This window comes from Drosophila hydei, unplaced genomic scaffold, assembly GCF_003285905.1.
Source record: "Drosophila hydei strain 15085-1641.00,03,60 unplaced genomic scaffold, DhydRS2 tig00000140-arrow-arrow-pilon, whole genome shotgun sequence".
In the NCBI taxonomy this organism is placed as follows: domain Eukaryota; kingdom Metazoa; phylum Arthropoda; class Insecta; order Diptera; family Drosophilidae; genus Drosophila; species Drosophila hydei.
This window is the reverse complement of record NW_022045675.1, coordinates 40,593-46,670: the sequence shown is the minus strand read 5'-3', so window position 1 is coordinate 46,670 and position 6,078 is coordinate 40,593.

Here is a 6,078-nt window from a genome sequence, read left to right as displayed (position 1 = left end):
TTGAAAAGTCTTTAATTTACTTTGAGAATCTAAATTACAAATCCTCAATGGCTCTGCCAGCAATCGGAGTTGACTTTTTAACTATTTATTTAATAAATATTCTTTTTTTCTTACCTAAAATATTAATTCAAGCTGTGAGAAATGCAGCTCATTTACCCGATGCCCCGTCAGACCTATTTTTATAATCTAGAGGTGATTCTTCATACCAAAACTACAAACTCTATGAATTAACCTACTTAAATAGAATTGTTCCTCATGCTCCTAAGTATTTATTAACTCAGAGTTATACATATAAATAATAAGCATTAAATCTCTTTATTAAGAAATTAAAATAGAAATCTTTTTTGCTTCATAGTCGTCTCAGTTTATAAATATTAAATTTAATATCATTTAAAAAGCCATATAATAAAATAACAAATTCTAAATGTATATATTTTTAGTAATAATTGGAAAGCAAAAGAGCCAGTAAAAAATTTGATGAGTGCATAGGCTTTTCCTTGTCTTTCTGCCTTTTCAAATGCGCCCTGCCAGTAGAAAATCTACCATCACTTAATGAAGTCACAAATCAAGTCGTAGTCTGGGCTGGAACTCGCCTGTTTTGCCTGCATGCAACCAATTTCTGACTATGACAGCCTCACAAAAGTTCAAATCTGATGATACATTGTGGCAGGAACTGCAGTCCACATACACAAGAACAGAGCAGCAACACCAGCACCAGCACCAGCACCAGCACCACATATGGTCTCTCAATTGCAGTTGCAGCAAAGAGTCTCGCAGTTCATTGTTTCAGATTTTGAGTTCGTGTTGTGGTACCAAAAATTTACAAACTGTAACCAAATGCCTAGGCCAACAGCAATCGCAACAACAAGAGCGGCAGCAGCAACAGCAAGAGCAAGAGCTGAAACGGATGCGGGACCTGGACGTGCAAGAGTCGCTGGTTTATGAAATAAAGCCAAAGATAAGCGCCGAGCCGAGTCGCCCCGAACACATCCAAAAAAACTTGGCAGTGGTGGCGGCAAATTGCATATTGCATGCGACCTGGACGTGTTGCGGTGGCTGGGGCGAGGCATAACAGTGTGAAAGGCACAGGCTGCACACAGAGAGATGCACACGGCCAGATAGTAGACGGAGTGGGATGTCAGAAAGTTGACAATGTGCGAACAAATAATTCCATCAGCAAGAACAAAAGCGTCGAGTGTTTGTTTGGGTGGCGTCGCGTCTGCACCACTTCCACTCACACATTGCATACATATCCCAGTCCACATCTATCCTTGTGCAAAGATCCAATGCATATGCATATGCATATGCATATGCAAGGGCTTCAATGAACATATATCCTGCTGACAATATGTTACAGTTGCCAGCCATACAGTCGTTAATTTAGCAACGCCCCCACCAAACACTTGTGTCCTTCACGATAATCATTGCCAAAAGTTTATGAATTGGCTACGAGGAGCAAGACAGACCAATTTATCTGCCCTCAATTGCTGGACTGCGTGTTACAGAAACCACATCGATTACAAATAGAGATAACATATTTCAATGTCCTTTGGCATTTGTAAAAATCAAAAGAAATCTCTTAATAAATCTGACAAATTTGCAGTCTAATCCATCTCTGTCAGCTGTGCCATTGAGCCATTTGATCATTATAGCAAATATATAAATATAAATCAAATGATTCGGAATAGCAGCGTCTGTCAGTTTTTTGTACTTTGAATGCACTTTTATAATGAATTTAAAAATAATAACAGAAATGGTTTATTTTCAAATATCTCGTATATAAATCTGTGTCCATCAACAGAGTTTTTGATACCTTGATTGACTATAGACAGCACCCCTCAACATCATTGTGCACTTCCGTCTATCGCTCGCAGTTTGTTAACCAACACAGAGTGTGTTGGCACAGATGAGGTCGCCTATTGGCTGGCGTGGTTGCCATTTAATTTGGACCGGTCCGCGAAAGCTTTCTACGTAGCTTGCAACATTCGCAACAGTCAATGGTTCTTGTTATTTGTCGTACTCTTGTAACAGCCAACGAAAGCTATATATTTCGCATGCAAACCAAAAAATTTGCATATAAATGTGAAAACACATTCAAGCTAACAAAAAGGCAGCACAGCTCAATTGCATGCAGAGAATAGAGTTGGTCGGCTACGCCCCTCACACCCATTGCCCGACAAAATAATATCATTTGCGATCAAAGTAATTATTTTGCTTTGGTCTACAGAATAATTACGGCTTCAACGGCGCGGTCGGGTATTGTATGGCCGCCGCTTTGGTTGGCTGGCTGCTCGTCTCCTACCAACGAGGGAGCGAGCGAACCAGCGAACGAGTCGCTGCTTTTAACTGGTAATGGCCTCTGCTCATGGTTGACCACTTTTCAAGCATTTGCGGCGGCCATTTTGGCGCTCTGTTTTATGCTTTTCGAAATGCGAAATGCCAGAATGCCTGAAATGTGCAATGTGTGTGTGCGTATGTGTGTTTCACACACACGCGAATGGCATGTGCCATAAACATGTATTTATCCATGTGATATGTATAGAAGAGCAAACATTGGACGTCGCCATTTCGTAGCTGTATTAAGTCTTATATACAAAATAATAAAATACAATGCTAACCAATTTAGACTCTCCTCCCTCAATAAGCAATTGTAACTGATGTAACGAGATCTTTTGACAACAACAAATGTGGGGATTCCAAGCTTAATAAACTAAGACTTTGTATATATTATATATAATTATTATTTGACAATGTTGTTTGCTTAAGTAGCCCAGTATCAAGGATCAAGTAAAATACATTCATATATTGCAGAACAAAAACTTTGCAATACGCTGTGCAGGGAATGTAATTTCATTAACTCCCACTAAATTTGTATGCAGTATATTAACCAATTTCAGACTACAATTTTTTGACGTAATAAATTCGAAACGTAAGCAAGGAAAATAACAAATTCCCTTCACCCAAAGCTCCTTTAAAGAGAGTTACCGTAGGAGATCCGAAAATAACACATATAAATATGGACTAAGAGAGGGTTTACTGAGATGTCAAGTAAATCAGCTCAGTGAGTACAACAGACGATGTCTCATAGCAAAATAAAAATGCTAGAAAACATTTAAAAATTATGAAATATACTTAAATATAATGAAACTTAATATACTCCATAAATTAATTGGCAAATTAAGTAAAACACAAACACTTTTCTACTTAAAAAGCAGAAATATAATCGAATATCGTTTATATTTTAAACACAAAAAAACGTTTCGAGCAGACCAAACTTTAATAAAAATACTAAAAGAGATAAAAAGAATGTTTAAACAACTTTTATACAATATGATCATGATTTCTTCCCTTCCGCTTTGTTGCAAGATATGGTTCAAGTAATTAGTTATATTAGTTGTTCTGCAAAACTTTATACATGTATTACTTGGAGTAAATGTCGAGAGTAGGGAAACAACATCTGCACTCTGCACAATCTGCAAGAATATGAAAACTCGAACTCCTTCAAGTTTCTACCAAAAAAAAAAAAAGAAAAAAGTAATCAAAATGCAGAGAGCAACCAGAGTAGCGGATGCGGGAATAACATCATGGCTTCGGGCTATACCACCAAACTGCATTCCAAATCAACAACAGAAGCTAACAAAACATGCATCAAACTCATCCACAACATCATCAACGGAGGCAGCAGCGCAGTAGACAACAGAGGCAACAACATGGCGCAAGGTAGCAGTCGAAAATGGAATACGATGAGATGATGATGATGATGATGAAGGCATGGAGGCCTGACTCGGCCCGGCCTGGCCTCGCGTCCGCCTAAGTCAGCAACTATTCCATCAGCCCAACAGCTTTAACAACAACAACAACCAGAAGAACCCAGTTTGTTGCTTATTACTTACCAAACAACTCTTGCAGATTGTAATGAACTTGATGACATTTGATTGACTAAACTCGCGACTGCGACTCCGCATATTGTAATGAAAATCGCATCACTGTGAATGAATGATGAATGCCAATCCCGGTCCCAGGCACAAGCACAAGCACAAGCACAAGCCCAGAGTCGGCCTCTCCTCAAGCAACATGGAAGCCACAACCGCTGAGCTATATCTAAATGTGAATTTTATGCATTTTATATAAGGTGAGAGCGAAGCACAGTGGTGCAAAAACTTATGTTTTGACTATAAATGTGCAGATGTTTTGCTGCAAATGAAACTATTTACTTCGAGTTTAAAGGTAAGATGAAGTCCATGTCGACTGAATTGTCTAGACATTTGAATAATGAATCCAGTGAAGAAAGGAAACCGGACTAGAACCCGAATCAGATAAAGTTATCCGAAATAGTTTCGAGTAATTGTTAGTTACGAACACAACATAATAAATTTATATAAAAGCGTATTAAAAATAGTATAATAAATGAAAAAATATAGTAATCAAATTTATCAATAATATATATAATATATAAAAATCTATACAACAAAGCTCGTGCTCATGCTTATCTAAGAAAAGCAATACCAATTCTCAAAGAAACTCCTCGAGTTCGGCCTGGTCAATTAAAATTTGATGAAAATTTAAATGAAAACTTTCATTAAATACAAAAATTAACTCAACTGAAAATAATTTCATATATATATATTTTTTTACAAAAATATTTCGTTCTTTCACACTGTACTCAAAACAAGCTTGAAGCGTTTGCAAAGCAGCCGTCTCAACCTGAAATCCTTGGCGTTCCTCGGGATATGTTCTCGTCAAGAAACATGCATATGTAGCTATGTAACATTATATAATTTAATATTAATATACACACATATATATTATATATATATTTATATATGCAGCATATAAAAGCTTATGGCTGCACAGCAATTCCTCAGTGGCAGATGGCAAAGAATTGCACAGAAATATGAAAGATGAAGAGACTTCGAGTAGGCTGCTAAAATGGCAGCTGACTGCAGACATTTTTCATATTTATTTTTCATATTTGTTCTATTTAAATTAATTTTTATACTTCTTGTTATAGATCTAGTGTCTATATATTCGTCATATGGGCTTCAAGTATGATAACAAATCAAAATTAAAATGTACGAATTAGCTCATAGTATAATATAATATAAAGAGTTAAATGCCGATCTTAATATTAAATACTCCGCATAGCTTTCACAGTTCATGACGCTACCCTTTGCAAGGGTCAGAATAAAGTTCTGGCTTGTCAATTCACACGCAATACCACCGCAAGGTTTGGGGCTTTTACACACTTTGTGGAGCCCAACTGTTTACGCTTATATGTATGGAGACAACGGGAAAAAAAATTTGTTGCAGCAGCCACAACAACAACACAGAAAAGGACCTTTTTTATTACACGCCTCTGATTTTTTCATTGTGTGACATGTGTATGTGTGGTTGTGTGTGTGTGTTTGTGTGCGTTTAGGCATTTGTTTGTCAACAAAAGACAAAATAGCGCTTATTGTTTGGCCTTTGCCACCGTAAACACACGCCCAGCCACGCCCAGTTTTCCCTTCGCTACCTTTATGTCCAACTATGCCTGCCTTTCGATTTTTTTTGCGTCATTGTCTCTTGCGTGACCATTGCCTGAAAAGAAGAGCCAGCATTTAAATACCTTTACAGCTGATACTTGAAATTGTTCCGAAATGCCTAATGAATTCTAAGCAGCTAATCCTAGATGAGCATGGTATATAGACCTGGCAGATTATTTTTCAATATTATAAGTATTTATATATAATATGAAAAACACTTTCATATTAGCGACAATTATACCACATTTTGTTATCAAATATTACTACAATAAATATTATTGACATAGAAATAGTGTAAGCTTTTGTATTCATTCATCAAACTGATTTCGACTTCATAAATAATAATGTTTTCCCCCAATTCACATGAACGAGGCAGGCAGGAACAAAGAGAGAGCTGTTTACCAAGTTTAGTCTAACCCCCGAAGTTTCATCGAGCTTAATTTGTTTCTACGGAGATTTCGTATCTGTGCCACCACAAAAAGTACATCAAGTTATTTTCTATTTACCTTGACGCAAACAACATTTGCCAGCTGAAAAGTAAAATCTAAATGAA